The 15982-nt window shown below is 44.1% G+C and overlaps 1 long non-coding RNA gene across 1 annotated transcript in view; it reads right to left on the minus strand.

Annotated features, from left to right (window-relative positions):
• Positions 1-437: 437 nt before the first annotated feature.
• Positions 438-15982, minus strand: part of LOC124015072 — a 59369-nt gene continuing 43824 nt past the window's right edge. Inside the window, exon 4 of the long non-coding RNA XR_006835078.1 lies at positions 438-702. This is a non-coding gene — a long non-coding RNA (uncharacterized LOC124015072). The remainder of the gene's footprint in view (positions 703-15982) is intronic.

Genomic DNA, 15982 nt, shown 5'->3' on the forward strand with positions numbered 1-15982 from the left:
CGTGAGCGCGTACATTAACTAGCCGATGTCCCCATTGAGACTGGTCAACTAATCCTCTATTTCCCCTCCATTGATGCCAGACATACTCCTCTGTTGACGTCGTAGACTGATCCACTCACAGGTAGTTCCCTTTTTACAGATGTTTCTGGGAATCTCGGACTGTTCCCATGTCAGAAACTTGAGATGGGAGGAGGAACGGCTTCTCTTTGGCAGAAAGCCCTTCACTGATCTGGGTTTAAATGGTATTTGTTCACTTTCAAGTACTTTGTCAGGGTTTTGATAGAGGTTGCCTGGCACACTTGAACCAATGGAAGAGCCCCATGTTATTTTATCGGGTTACTTTTCTTTTTTTACTTTAGTTTATTTAGTCAATATTTTATTAACCCTTTCTTGAACTGCATTGTTGGTTAAGGGCTTGTCAGTAAGCATTTCACGGTAAGGTCTACTACACCTGTTGTATTCGGCGCATGTGACAAATACAATTTGATTTGAAAACCCACCCATTTGACACTCCAGGTCAGGCTAAAGCAAATTCTCATAGTATTTGAAAGTATAGAGTACATACTGGTTGGACCCAGGTCTGGTTCTGATGCAGTCAACAGGGGTTTTGCTCCCTCTCCTCTCAGTGAGATGTCAGTTAGATTTACACACAGGAGTGGGTGTGCCGGGCTGGTCTGGACTGGCTGTTTTTGTTACAGTCTCCTGGCAGGGGCGGAAACCAAGGTTAATTTTCCCTCTGACCCCCGGCTACTCCTGAGTGAGCTTAACCGCAAGTCAACCGACCGCACCCCGCCTCACAGGTGGAAGTCCCAGAATGAACTCTGTCCAACCCTTTTGAAGACCGTTCTGGTCAGGCCAAGGTCAGCATTGCTTTTCCTCACAGAGCTTTGGTTCAGATCCAACACATGCTTCTTATCCACTAGCTGTTCATCAGAATCACTTCACAGCACCGTCCTGGTTGGGCTGTTAAGGGGACTCTTCTCATATATAGCAGCATTGGCATTGAGCTGATGACCGAGGGACATGTTGACCTCACCTATAAACAGAGTCTGGGGTGTCCTCTTGACTCACTTGACCTCTCATGACCCCAAACACACATCTTTCACCGGGTCGACAAAACCCTGCTTGACAACACCACTGTGATCTCAAAATCCCCAAACTGCCCATTACTAGCTATTGATAAGAGCTGTACTATGTAGCCTGAACTGTAACTAAAATGTGAAGTATCCGTTCAGACCTGCCTTTGTCAAGGACAGACTGCCTGTACTGTACTGACATAGATGGAAGCAATGTACCGAGAGATGGTGTTTGGTGGCTGCTTACCTCTGCTAGGGGATGAAACAGGCTTAGTTCCAGCGCCTCGCAAAAGTATTCATCTCCGTTGGCGTTTTTCCTATTTTGTTGCATTACAACCTGTCATTTAAATGGATTCTTATTTGGATTTCATGTAATGGACAGACACAAAATAGTCCGAATTGGTGAAGTGAAATGAAAAAAAAATGACTTGTTTCATTTTTTTATTTTTATAAATAAAAAACCAATGGAAAAGTGGTGTGTATGTCTTCACCCCTCTGATATGAAGCCCCTAAATAACATCTGGTGCAAACAATTACCTTCAGAAGTCACCCCCTCTGATATGAAGCCCCTAAATAACATCTGGTGCAAACAATTACCTTCAGAAGTCACACAATTAGTTAAATAAAGTCCACCTGTGTGTAATCTAAGTGTTACATGATCTGTCATATGATCTCAGTATATACACACACCTGTTCTGAAAGGTCCCAGAGTCTGCAACACCACTAAGCAAGCGGCACCATGAAGAGCTCTCCAAACAGGTCAGGGACAAAGTACAGTGGAAAAGTACAGATCAGGGTTGGGTTATAAACAATTATCAGAATCTTTGAACATCCCACAGAGCGCCATTAAATCCATTATTATTATTATTATTTTTTAAATATGTCACCACAACAAACCTGCCAAGAGAGGGTAGCCCACCAAAACTCACAGACCAGGCAAGGAGGGTATTAATCAGAGAGACAACAAAGAGACCAAAGATAACCCTGAAGGAGCTGCAAAGCTCAACAGCGGAGATTGGAGTATCTGTTCATAGGACCACTTTAAGCCGTACACCTCACAGAGCTGGGCTTTACGGAAGAGTGGCCAGAAAAAAGCCATTGCTTAAAGTGTTCACCAAAAGGCATGTGGGAGACTCCCCAAACATATGGAAGAAGGTACTCTGGTCATACTCTGGTCAGATGAGAATAAAATTGAGCTTCTTGGCCATCAAGATTAACGCTATGTCTGTCGCAAACCCAACACCTCATCACCCTGATAACACCATCCAATGTTTTTCATTGGCAGGGACTGGGAAACTGGTCAGAATTGAAGGAATGATGGATGGAGCTAAATATAGGAAAATTCTTGAGGGAAACCTGTTTCAGTCTTTCAGAGATTTGAGACTGGGACGGAGGTTCACCTTCCAGCAGGACAATGATCCTAAGCATACAGCTACAGACACACTCAAGTGGTTTATGGGGAAACATTTAAATGTCTTGGAATGGCCTAGTCAAAGTCCAGACCTCAATCCAATTGAGAATCTGTGGTATGACTTGCTGTACACCAGCGGAACCCATCCAACTTGAAGGAGCTGGAGCAGATTTGCCTTGAGGGGGGGGGGGGGGGAATAGTTATGCACGACGCTCAAGTTCTGTTTTTTCTTCTTTTTTTCTTGCTCGTTTCATTAGAAAAAATATCTAGAATCTTCAAAGTGGTAGGCATGTTGTGTAAATCAAATGATACAAACCCCCCAACAAAATAATTGTTCATTCCAGGTTGTAAGGCAACAAAATAGGAAAAATGCCAAAGGGGGTGAATACTTTTGCATGTCACTGTATTCTGGTATACTCCTTCACTGTCATTCAAGTGGTGAGTGCAGGGTTGAGGGAAGGGAGGGCAGCGATCGGTGTATGTCTGTGTACACGTGTGTGTGTGTGTGTGTGTGTGTGTGTGTGTGTGTGTGTGTGTGTGTGTGTGTGTGTGTGTGTGTGTGTGTGTGTGTGTGTGTGTGTGTGTGTGTGTGTGTGTGTGTGTGTGTGTGTGTGTGTGTGTGTGTGTGTGTGTGTGTGTGTGTGTGTGTGTGTGTATGCTCTACCCTGAGGACTGTCATGAAGTGCGGGTGTCTCAGAGAAACAAAATCAATCAAACTCAGTCATTTCAGACAAGACATCGAGGTACTTGACAAGAACACCTGATTCCTCTTGGCAGCCTGTCTGTTATATGGGGTCTCAGACTTGATAGGCTTGTCAAAAGACCACAGTCACACTGACAATCAAATGATTTCTATCCTCTTGGACCATGAACAAAATCTAGACATGCCTCACAATGTTGTCTCGTCTCAGACACGGAGTGCTACCTCTTCCTCTTAATAAGGATATGATGACGTTAATAAATCATTCAACAGAGCAACTCTCCAGTTATCTACCTCATTACTCCATGTGTAACTCTGTGTTGTCTGTTCACACTGCTTTGCTTTATCTTGGCCAGGTCGCAGTTGCAAATGAGAACTTGTTCTCAACTAGCCTACCTGGTTAAATAAAGGTGAAATAAAAAAATAAAAATAAAACTACCACCAAAACAAGTGACCATGCATCTACAATCAGTCGAAATAACTTTCCATCATAATAACCCCAAAAAATAAATTTTGACACATCTTCAAAGTAGTGGATTCGGCTATTTAATCCACACCCGTCGCTGACCAGTGTATAAAATTGAGCACACCACACAAGCTCACAGAACGGGACCACAGAGTGCTGAAGCATGTAAAAATGGTCTGTCTGTTGCAACACTCACTACCAAGTCCCAAACAGCCTCTGGAAGCAACGTCAGCACAATAACGGTTTCTTTGGGTTTCCATGGCCCGAGCAGCCACACACAAGCATAAGATCACCATGCACAATGACAAGCGTCGGCTGGAGTGGTGTAAAGCTCGCCGCCATTGGACTCTGTGTGTGTGTGTCTTAGGAAGGGATTGAAGTGAGTGTATTGGGACAGACTGTTGGTACTTTGACCTTTTAAGCCGATTTAACTTTAGTGCATAACTCTGCCATGCAGGTCAGATAGATGTGTGGTGTTAACAACCTGGCATAGATGTTTACACAAACTCCAAAGCTACCCGCAAGGCCACACCCACACCCACACACTAAGCACGTTGACACTTGAGGATGGGCGGCACCCCTGTTGTAAAACAGACCCATCAACCTCATTCCCAGGTCTATTCTTCACTGTGTTTGTGAAGGTAATTGCTCTTTAGGGGGGAATACAAAGCATTCCTCTATATGAGCTTCTTATACTTTGGACAACATCAGACAAGTCAGTCATCCTCAATACCCCAGAAGAACGCCAGTCATCCTCAATACCCCAGAAGAACGCCAGTCATCCTCAATACCCCAGAAGAACGCCAGTCATCCTCAATACCCCAGAAGAACGCCAGTCATCCTCAATACCCCAGAAGAACGCCAGTCATCCTCAATACCCCAGAAGAACGCCAGTCATCCTCAATACCCCAGAAGAACGCCAGTCATCCTCAATACCCCAGAAGAACGCCAGTCATCCTCAATACCCCAGAAGAACGCCAGTCATCCTCAATACCCCAGAAGAACGCCAGTCATCCTCAATACCCCAGAAGAGGGTCAGTCATCCTCAATACCCCAGAAGAGGGTCAGTCATCCTCAATACCCCAGAAGAGGGTCAGTCATCCTCAATACCCGAGAAGAGGGTCAGTCATCCTCAATACCCGAGAAGAGGGTCAGTCATCCTCAATACCCGAGAAGAGGGTCAGTCATCCTCAATACCCGAGAAGAGGGTCAGTCATCCTCAATACCCCAGAAGAAGGGTCAGTCATCCTCAATACCCCAGAAGAACGTCAGTCATCCTCAATACCCCAGAAGAACGTCAGTCATCCTCAATACCCCAGAAGAACGTCAGTCATCCTCAATACCCCAGAAGAACGTCAGTCATCCTCAATACCCCAGAAGAGGGTCAGTCATCCTCAATACCCCAGAAGAGGGTCAGTCATCCTCAGTACCCCAGAAGAGGGTCAGTCATCCTCAGTACCCCAGAAGAGGATCAGTCATCCTCAATACCCCAGAAGAGGGTCAGTCATCCTCAGTACCCTAGAAGAGGGTCAGTCATCCTCAATACCCCAGAAGAGGGTCAGTCATCCTCAATACCCCAGAAGAGGGTCAGTCATCCTCAATACCCCAGAAGAGGGTCAGTCATCCTCAATACCCCAGAAGAGGGTCAGTCATCCTCAATACCCCAGAAGAGGGTCAGTCATCCTCAATACCCCAGAAGAGGGTCATCTTACAGGCACCTACACACCACTGACTGATTTCACATCTCAAAACGGTTACTAGGAAACTCTCTTTCATCTGATTCATTGAACTGCACAGATCAAAGCTTTCCAACCATCCCTACACTATCTGGCTTAGCAGCCATCCCTACACTATCTGGCTTAGCAACTGTATTATTGGACAAATTCATGAAAACAAAAATGAGCTTTTTGGTCTTAATTTAAGGTTAAGGTTAGGCATAATGTTAGCAGTGTGGTTAAGGTTAGGGTTAATGTTAGATTTAAAATCATATTTTAAGGAAATCAATTGTAGAAATAGGCGGGGTTTAGCTATCATTATGACTGTGGTAACTAGTGACGGCCCTAAACTATCTGCAGTGAGCTGTGAACAGTCCTGTTGGCACACACTAGTGTTGTAGCTGCTGTTATCACCTGTCTGACTGAGAATACACACACAGAAACCAGAGAGGAATACACACACAATGTATAAGTATAGTACAGTACTACTGACCTGAGACACACACAATGTATAAGTATAGTCCAGTACTACTGACCTGAGACACACACAATGTATAAGTATAGTCCAGTACTACTGACCTGAGACACACACAATGTATAAGTATAGTCCAGTACTACTGACCTGAGACACACACAATGTATAAGTATAGTACAGTACTACTGACCTGAGACACACACAATGTATAAGTATAGTACAGTACTACTGACCTGAGACACACACAATGTATAACATAGTACAGTACTACTGACCTGAGACACACACAATGTATAAGTATAGTACAGTACTACTGACCTGACACACACACACACACACACACAATGTATAAGTATAGTACAGTACTACTGACCACACACACACACACACACACACACACACACACACACACACACACACACACACACACACACACACACACACACACACACACACACACACACACAATGTATAAGTATAGTACAGTACTACTGACCTGAGACACACACAATGTATAAGTATAGTACAGTACTACTGACCTGAGACACACACACAATGTATAAGTATAGTACAGTACTACTGACCTGAGACACACACACAATATATAAGTATAGTCCAGTACTACTGACCTGAGACCCACACACACACAATGTATAAGTATAGTACAGTACTACTGACCTGAGACAGACAGATGGAAAGATTAGCAACAAATCCTTTCCTTCCTTCCCTTCAGAGTGAATATCCCCCTGCAGTCCACTATTACTCTACTCCTTCCGCACCTTCCTCTCCCTCTCTCCCCAACTCACGCCTCTCCCTTTCTCCCCAACTCACGCCTCTCCCATTGTGACAGTGAGTGTGCAGTGCGCAGACGAGAGGAACTGTTGCTGCAATGATTGGCTGCACTCGTCCGTTCTCCCGTTTCCTCTCCTTTTCTTTCTAACCAGGCCCTTCCCTTATCTTCTTCCAGAGGGGAAAACAATAGAACACAACTTAGGCTCTCTGTTCAGGGCTACGAGGGAATGCAGCTTGCAGGGAGAAGGAAGGCTTTTGAATGGAGGGGGAGAGGGGAGGGGTGAGAGACAACAGATTTGAATTCTCTCAAGGCAAGAGCACACAGGGTTCTCTCTCCTTTTTCAAATGTCTTCTTATAGTCTTATTATTGTGGTAGACAGGGAGAAGGGCATTATTTTTTTACACTTTCACTTGTTGGACTCTCTCTCTCTCTCTCTCTCTCTCTCTCTCTCTCTCTCTCTCTCTCTCTCTCTCTCTCTCTCTCTCTCTCTCTCTCTCGCTCTCTTTCCCTCTCTCCCTTGCTCTCTTTCCCTCTCTCCCTTGCTCTCTTTCCCTCTCTCCCTCCCTCTGGGTTGGCAGGTTTGAACAATGAAGCAATGGCCGAGCACAAAAGACACACAGCTGCTTTCAACAGCGCGGACAATCGAGGACCCCTCCCTTACCCCATCCCTCTAACCCTCCCCGAAACCCCCGTCCCTCTAACCCTCCCCGAAACCCCCGTCCCTCCCCGTATTAACATTCACTACTCTCCTTGACTGAGGTTCAAGTAGCTCGAGTAGCATTCTCATGAGCGAAGGAATCTTCCCCTGACAAAAGAACGTTCCAGTGAAGGACCCAAAACACTAAAGCAGTTGAAGTAGTGTTCTGCATCGGAAACAGCACCCAATTCCCTGTAAAGTGCTATGGGCTCTGGTCAAAAGTAGTGCACTCTATAGGGAACAGGGTGCCATTTGGGACACTTCTAGGCCGAGCATGAGTAAGCCATGGACCCTCAGGAATTAGCTTGCAAACACTTCTCCCTCGAGGATGAAGGTGTTTAAATATAGTCAACGCTTCGTCATTTTTAACAGAAGAAATGCTATTAGCCATGTTAATTGCCTGTAGAATAGTTGAGGGACAGTATGTCAGTGAATAGAACAGAGACATAAAGGGGAGAGAAGAATCCAGACAAATTGAGCTTGTCTTCACAATTACAAGACACTTTGCCCAGAAATCACAAGTGGATTGACGCAGAGTGAAATGATGAGTGAGTTGTGGTTAGTGTTGTCAAACAGCTGTAGTCTGGTGAATTTGTTAACCGCGGCGGGACAAAGGGAGGCGACGGGAACGACATGACATCATCATGAGAATGGGGGACGAGCTGATAGACGATCATACTACTTTCAAAATGTATTCCTACCATGACGTGCCCAGTAAACTCTCATTATCTAGGCCGACTGATCAGAGGACTACTACAACACTAAAGTGTAATTCAGAGTCCACAGACGCAGAGCCACTGTTCTATGCGGCTCCGAGACAACAGTCCGCGGGGGGACGCACAGCTCAAACACCCCTCCCCCCCAAAAAAAAAACCCACACATTCATTTGAATGCGTTGACAGCTGGAGAAATTGCTTGAGCAGCGCTGAGAATTCAGAAAAGTATGAAAGCCAACGACTGAATATTCTAGAACAGTGCTGTGTGGATGTGTGCACCTTTTGGACTCTGATAAAGCCCTTAAAGCGGCAATCAGCAGTAGAAACAATTACAAAGCAAATTCCCAGCCCCCATTTCTGTAAAAAGCTGAGGGATGATGCTGGAGAAATGTAACCCTTCTCAAATTCATAGGCAGAGGTATGGATGCAAGGACTGACCATCCATGAGATCAACATCATAGGTGTGACCATGTTTTGAGGATATATAGTGTTTGTTTACATTTTCTTTGTTTACGAGCTTTTGAGTAAAGCAAGCTTATATTTTGGGTTCTGATGGTATGTCTCTAAACACGTCTACGTTGATGTGGATGCTACCATGTTTACGGATAGTCCCCAAAGACATGTCAACCTCTCGCCATTACAATAACACAGGAGGGTAGCATTTTTTTTTTTTTTGGGGGGGGGTATGATATTTATGCCTCTAACTTTCTCATTCATTATTCACGATTCATTCAGGATTATTATCTGTAATCAGTAACATCCACATTAATGTAGAAGTGTTTAGAAACGTTATATTCTTATTTACAATAAAAGTGACTCCAAAATGACACAATGCATTATTTACCATTCATTTGTATTGAGCACAAAATCATCTGAAACGCAACCAAAACAAACAGCAGATGTGTCACAATCTTGATGTAGTCATTGAATGCTATGAATATCGGACCAAATACATGTTGTTTTACTACTTTAATACACAGGTGAATTTGTCCAATACTTTTGGTCCCCTAAAACGGGGAACAATGTACAAAATGTGCTGTAATCTCTAGACGGTTTACCCAATATGGATGAGAATACCCTCAAATTAACGCTGCCAGTCTACACTTTAACCTCATATTCACTGTATCATTTCAAATCCAAAACCACAAAACATTTGTAATTTTCACAATACTTTTGGAGCTCACTATCATACATTTTTAAGTCCCCAAAAAATGGATGTAGCAACTGCTTAATGGCCTTGTAAGGCCTACATCAAATAACAACACACATCAGAGTGACGGCCTCCTTACTGTCTCCACGTTAACTTGTATTTATGAGGCCCGGTCGCACACGCTGCAGTTCCCAGAAGCCTACTGTAGATTTCCCAGAAGGCCATTCAAAGGGAATTGAAAAGGAAACAGTTTGACATTTAAACCTTCATACAATGTCCACATAGCATTGAGACAGTTACGTACGTCTGTAGCCTATCAGTGCGTCGTGTGCAGTGCACTGTGAGAGAGGACGATTGTAGTGTATACTGCTTGTGTGTTAAAAGGGACACTGGGATTTCTCTGCCTGTTCAATGGTCATTTCAATTAATGATATACTCATTGATTCTTTCTTAAATATAATATCCTGAAAGATTGACTTATACAAGCCTCGTGAGCTTAGTAGACCAACAACGGTCTTGGCCCATCCTGACCCAAAATATAAGGTGGTTGTTTTACGTTGGGGTGAAACACAGTCTCAGGACTGTGGCTTTAAGATGATCCACAGTAAATCACAGTGAATAAACAATCTTCCTCTTCTGTGGTCTCAAATGTTTTCAATCGCTTCCAGCATCCATCCCTCCGTCCGTCGCTTTGGTAACAGTGTTGACTGAGGTAGAGAGAAAACACCAGACAATAATGATAGGAAGTAAAACAAACGTTGTGTCCACTTTTCCACTAACCGTCCAATGCCAAGTGTCCTGCTGAACAAGCTAAGCAGTACTTATCAGATGAGTTTAAATCAATTCCATATCAATTATTCAAGCTAAGGGAGGAAAGGAAAAACACACATCCACACACACACACACACACACACACACACACACACACACACACACACACACACACACACACACACACACACACACACACACACACACACACACACACACACACACAGCCAAGCAGTGGTATAGAGATTCCCTCCATCCTGTAACTTGTGTTCTGAGTTGCTTAGTGTTTGTCAAACAATGCCAGGACTAGAGAATCAATCTTCCATAGGCCAAAACCAGTCATTCTCATGAAAACTTTGTGCTGGGAACTACTGAAAGTTGCTTTAGAAAAGGGAGACCTAATGCAATGAAAATGTTAGCCTGATACCAGATCTATTTGTGTATTTGACCACAACCATGAGAGTAAGATAGTTAAATCTTCCACTCTGGAGTGGTGTCGAGGTCTCCTTAGTGCAGTCTATCCCGAAGCTCTCTGTTAAAACGAGACTCAGCCACATTCCAACGGTTGGCCTCGCCTCAGCCATCCCCTTAACCAGACACCGCATACCTGCCCAAAATAACTTAGCGTCGCTTCTCGCCCACTACACCCCCTTGCGTGGTGTTTTGGTCTAACATTAGTACATTTGAGTGGAGGAGATGGTCAGGCCTCCCTCCATTCTCTGGGTTACAGACCCTCCCAGAGTCTTCATACCACTGGACTGGTTCCACATTGTATGTTACAGCCTGAATAAAAACTATTTCAATGGCTTCATTTTCTCACCCATCTACACACAATATACCAGCATCACTAAATGGAAGAATTTATTGAAAATGAAATACAGAAATCTAATTTACATAAGTATTTACACCCATGAGTCAATAATTTGTAGAAGCATCTTTAGCAGCGATTACAGCTGTGAGTCTTTCTGGGTAAGTCTAAGAGCTTTCCATACCTAGATTGTGCAACATTTGCCCATTATTATTTTCAAAATTCTAAAAGCTCCATCATATTGGTTGCTGATCATTGCTATTGCCATTTTCAGGTTTTTCATGTAGATTTAAGTCAAAACTTTAACTTCGACACTCAGGAACATTCAATCTTTTTGGTAAGCAACTCCAGTGTAAAGTTTGTCTTGTGTTTTAGGTTATTGTCCTGCTGAATTTATCTCCCAGTGCCTGGTGGAAAGCAGACTGAACCAGATTTTCCTCTAGGAATTTGCCTGTTCTTAGCTCCATTACATTTATTTTTATCCTGATAATCTCCCCAGTCCTTAACATTTACAAGCATACCCATAACATGATGCAGCCACCACTATGCTTGAAAATATGAGGAGTGGTACTCAGTAATGTGTTGCATTGGATTTGTCCCAAACTTAACAACACTTTATTCAGGACAAAAAGTTAATTGCTTTGCCTAATATTTTGCAGAATTACTTTCGTGCCTTGTTGCTAACATGATTCATGTTTTGAAATATTTGTTTCTGTACAGGATTTCTTATTTTCACTCTGTCAATTAGGTTAGTATTGTGGAGTAACTACAGTGTTGTTGATCCATCCTCAGTTTTCTGCTATCACATCATTCAACTCTAACTGTTTTAAAGTCACCATTGGCCTCATGGTGAAATCCCTGAGCGGTGTCCTTCCTCTCCGGCAACTGAGTTAGAAAGAATGCCTGTATCTTTGTAGTGACTGGGTGTTTTGATACACCATCCAAAGTGGAATTAATAACTTCACCATGCTCCATGATATTCACTGTCTCCTTTTTTCATTTTTACCCATCTACCATTAGGTGCCCTTCTCGCGAGGCATTGGAAATCCTCCCTGGACTTTGTTTTTGAATTGGTGTTTGAAATTGACTGCTCGACTGAGGGACCATACAGATGATTTTATGTGTGAGGCACAGAGATGAGGTAGTCATTAAAAAAATGGTAAACACTATTATTGCACACAGAGTGAGTCCATGCAACTTATTATGTGACTTGTTAAGCACATTTTACTCTTGAACTTATTTAGGTCATAACAAAAGGGTTGAATACTTGACTCAAGACATTTCAGATCCTCATTTTTTTTAGTTAGAACAAATTTCAAGAAACATAATTCCACTTTGACATGATGGGGTATTGTGTGTAGGCCAGTGACAAAACAATCTCAATTTAATCCATTTTAAATTCAGGTTGTAACACAACTAAATGTGGAAATAGTCAAGGGGTGTGACTATACAGTTAGAAGGTAAAGGGATGTTGAGGGAGTGATTCATGTATGACCATCATGGAGGACAGAGAACCAGTTCTTCTTCTCTGGTATAGACTGTCCCGCTGGTTGTACTGTACGTAATAAGCATCTATGAGGAATTATAGTGTGTCAGGAACATAGAGATGTTATGTTAACACACACACACACACACACACACACACACACACACACACACACACACACACACAAAAAAGGGTTTCAACCTCAATGTTTGAGCAGTGAATACATGTACACAATGCACTGCTTTTAATAGCAACAACATTGTCAGTCGCCACCCATTCATGCAGTAAATCTAGCATCATATCCATTTCCTTCAACACACAACTGTACACAGTTCCCACGGACATCTAGTACTGTGTTCAGAACTCCCTCCATCAGATCCCTGGTTCAACATGATGATTTCTTCATCATTATACAGAACATTATAGATTTCCCATCCATGTCCAGAGATGTATCGCTTCACCCCTAGGTCCAGGGTTTGTCTGCATATATAAGTGTTGGGCGGGTCGCCTAAGTGTTCTTTTCGGACCGCTTATGTCCAATCAGTAAACAAACAAAAAAAGTAGATCCATTTTGGGTTCCATGTAGAACCCCTTTCCACAAAGTGTACTAAATGGAACCCAAAACGGATCTACATTGAACCAAAAAGGGTTTTATCTGGAACCAAAAAGGGTTCTCCTATGGGGACAGCAGAAGAACCCTTTTGGAATCCTTTTCTCTAAGAGTGTAGATCCAACCATATAGAAGAGATATAGATTAAGAGGGGGATGTGGAGCGGCATATGACTCTCTGGATGCTTTCTGTTTCAGTGAGGAAGCGTACTCACATAGCTTATAAACGTTGAACAAGTGACTCCAAGCCGCTTCAGTGAGGAAGGGTACTCGCGTAGCTTATAAACGATGAACAAGTGACTCCAAGCCGTTTCAGTGAACAAGTGACTCCAAGCCAACAACCACAGAGTATTGTTGAAGCATCTTAGGGCTGACCACATTTAGTCGACAGGCTGTTGGTAGAACAAGATTTTTTGGGTCAAGCAGTCGCAAATATATATATGTTCTATATATGTTCTATGGCACATGAGACACCTGTCTGATTCACGCCTGTGTAAGTAGACTAATCCATTGTGGAGGCTGGGGGGATGACATCAGTATCACCAGGGTATCTCTCCAGGAACAGGGTTGGAGTGAAAACCTACAGGAGGGTTTCTCTCCAGGAACAGGGTTGGAGTGAAAACCTACAGGAGGGTTTCTCTCCAGGAACAGGGTTGGAGTGAAAACCTACAGGAGGGTTTCTCTCCAGGAACAGGGTTGGAGTGAAAACCTACAGGAGGGTTTCTCTCCAGGAACAGGGTTGGAGTGAAAACCTACAGGAGGGTATCTCTCCAGGAACAGGGTTGGAGTGGGAACCTACAGGAGGGTATCTCTCCAGGAACAGGGTTAGAGTGGGAACCTACAGGAGGGTATCTCTCCAGGAACAGGGTTGGAGTGAAAACCTACAGGAGGGTATCTCTCCAGGAACAGGGTTGGAGTGAAAACCTACAGGAGGGTATCTCTCCAGGAACAGGGTTGGAGTGAAAACCTACAGGAGGGTATCTCTCCAGGAACAGGGTTGGAGTGGAAACCTACAGGAGGGTATCTCTACAGGAACAGGGTTGGAGTGGAACCCTACAGGAGGGTATCTCTCCAGGAACAGGGTTGGAGTGGAAACCTACAGGAGGGTATCTCTACAGGAACAGGGTTGGAGTGGAAACCTACAGGAGGGTATCTCTCCAGGAACAGAGCTCTGCTTTAAACACTATTGTGCCGACCTGAACTGTCCTCCACTGGCTCTGATCATTTATTTTCATATGATCCTTTCCAGCACAGCTAAAGAAACGATGGTGGATGTGCAACCAGGTGAGCAGAGTACAGCTCGGCTCAGTCATGTGAAAAGGGTCTGTGAACTTAATGACCAAAAAAAAGGACTTCAGGCATTAGACTAGATTAGTCATTCATGCTTCTCTCTTTGTTTCGGTCTGGTGTAACAGAGGTCCAGTCATGTCCAGGGGCCATCCCTGACCCTAGTTATGGATGTCGGGGGCTTCTGTGACCGTTGGCACGTTCCTTGACTGTAATACTGTGTGACCGAGGTGGATGGGATCTTACTGCTAATGAGAATGTGTCTGTGGCGAGTCAAGAAGCACTCCTATACAGCATCCTCAGTGACTATAGTGACAGGACTCTGCCTTCAAATCAACCTTGGTGTGTGTGAGAGGTCATAATATGTGGATGTATCCGATAGAGATCATTCAATGTATTAATACCAGAATAGATCATTCAATTGAATTCGTTATGGTCGATATTTCGTTCCATTACACCTAAACAACATACAATTAAAAAAACATTAGATCGGCCACTCCACAGGCAAACTACAATATATTATATACACTGCTCAAAAAAATAAAGGGAACACTAAAATAACACATCCTAGATCTGAATGAATGAAATATTCTTATTAAATACTTTTTCTTTACATAGTTGAATGTGCTGACAATAAAATCACACAAAAATTATCAATGGAAATCAAATGTATCAACCCATGGAGGTCTGGATTTGGAGTCAAACTCAAAATTAAAGTGGAAAACCACACTACAGGCTGATCCAACTTTGATGTAATGTCCTTAAAAGAGTCAAAAGTCAAAATGAGGCTCAGTATTGTGTGTGGCCTCCACGTGCCTGTATGACCTCCCTACAACGCCTGGGCATGCTCCTGATGAGGTGGCGGATGGTCTCCTGAGGGATCTCCTACCAGACCTGGACTAATGCCAACTCCTGGACAGTCTGTGGTGCAATGTGGCGTTGGTGGATGGAGCGAGACATGATGTCCCAGATGTGCTCAATTGGATTCAGGTCTGGGGAACGGGTGGGCCAGTCTTAGCATCAATGCCTTCCTCTTGCAGGAACTGCTGACATACTCCAGCCACATGAGGTCTACCATTGTCTTGCATTAGGAGGAACCCAGGGCCAACCATACCAGCATATGGTCTCACAAGGGGTCTGAGGATCTCATCTCGGTACCTAATGGCAGTCACATAGAGGGCTGTGCGGCCACCCAAAGAAATGGCACCCCACACCATGACTGACCCACCGCCAAACCGGTCATGCTGGAGGATTTTGCAGGCAGCAGAACCTTTTCCACTGCGTCTCCAGACTCTGTCACATGTGCTCAGTGTGAACCTGCTTGCCAATCTTGGTGTTCTCTGGCAAATGCCAAACGTCCTGCACGGTTTTGGGCTGTAAGCACAACCCCCACCTGTGGAAGTTGGGCCCTCATACCATCCTCATGGAGTCTGTTTCTGACCGTTTGAGCAGACACATGCACATGTGTGGCCTGCTGGAGGTCATTTTGCAGGGCTCTGGCAGTGCTCCTCCTGCTCCTCCTTGCACAAAGGTGGAGGTAGCGGTCCGGTTGCTGGGTTGTTGCCCTCCTACGGCCTCCTCCACGTCTCCTGATGTACTGGCCTGTCTCCTGGTAGTGCCTCCATGCTCTGGACACTACGCTGACAGACACAGCAAACCTTCTTGCCACAGCTCGCATTGATGTTCCATCCTGGATGAGCTGTAGACTCAGTCATTTGTAGACTCAGTCTCATGCTACCACTAGAGTGAAAGCAATCACCAGCATTCAAAAGTGACCAAAACATCAACCAGGAAGCATAGGAACTGAGAAGTGGTCTGTAGT

This window comes from Oncorhynchus gorbuscha, linkage group LG26 (assembly GCF_021184085.1).
Source record: "Oncorhynchus gorbuscha isolate QuinsamMale2020 ecotype Even-year linkage group LG26, OgorEven_v1.0, whole genome shotgun sequence".
Classification (NCBI taxonomy): Eukaryota; Metazoa; Chordata; class Actinopteri; order Salmoniformes; family Salmonidae; genus Oncorhynchus; species Oncorhynchus gorbuscha.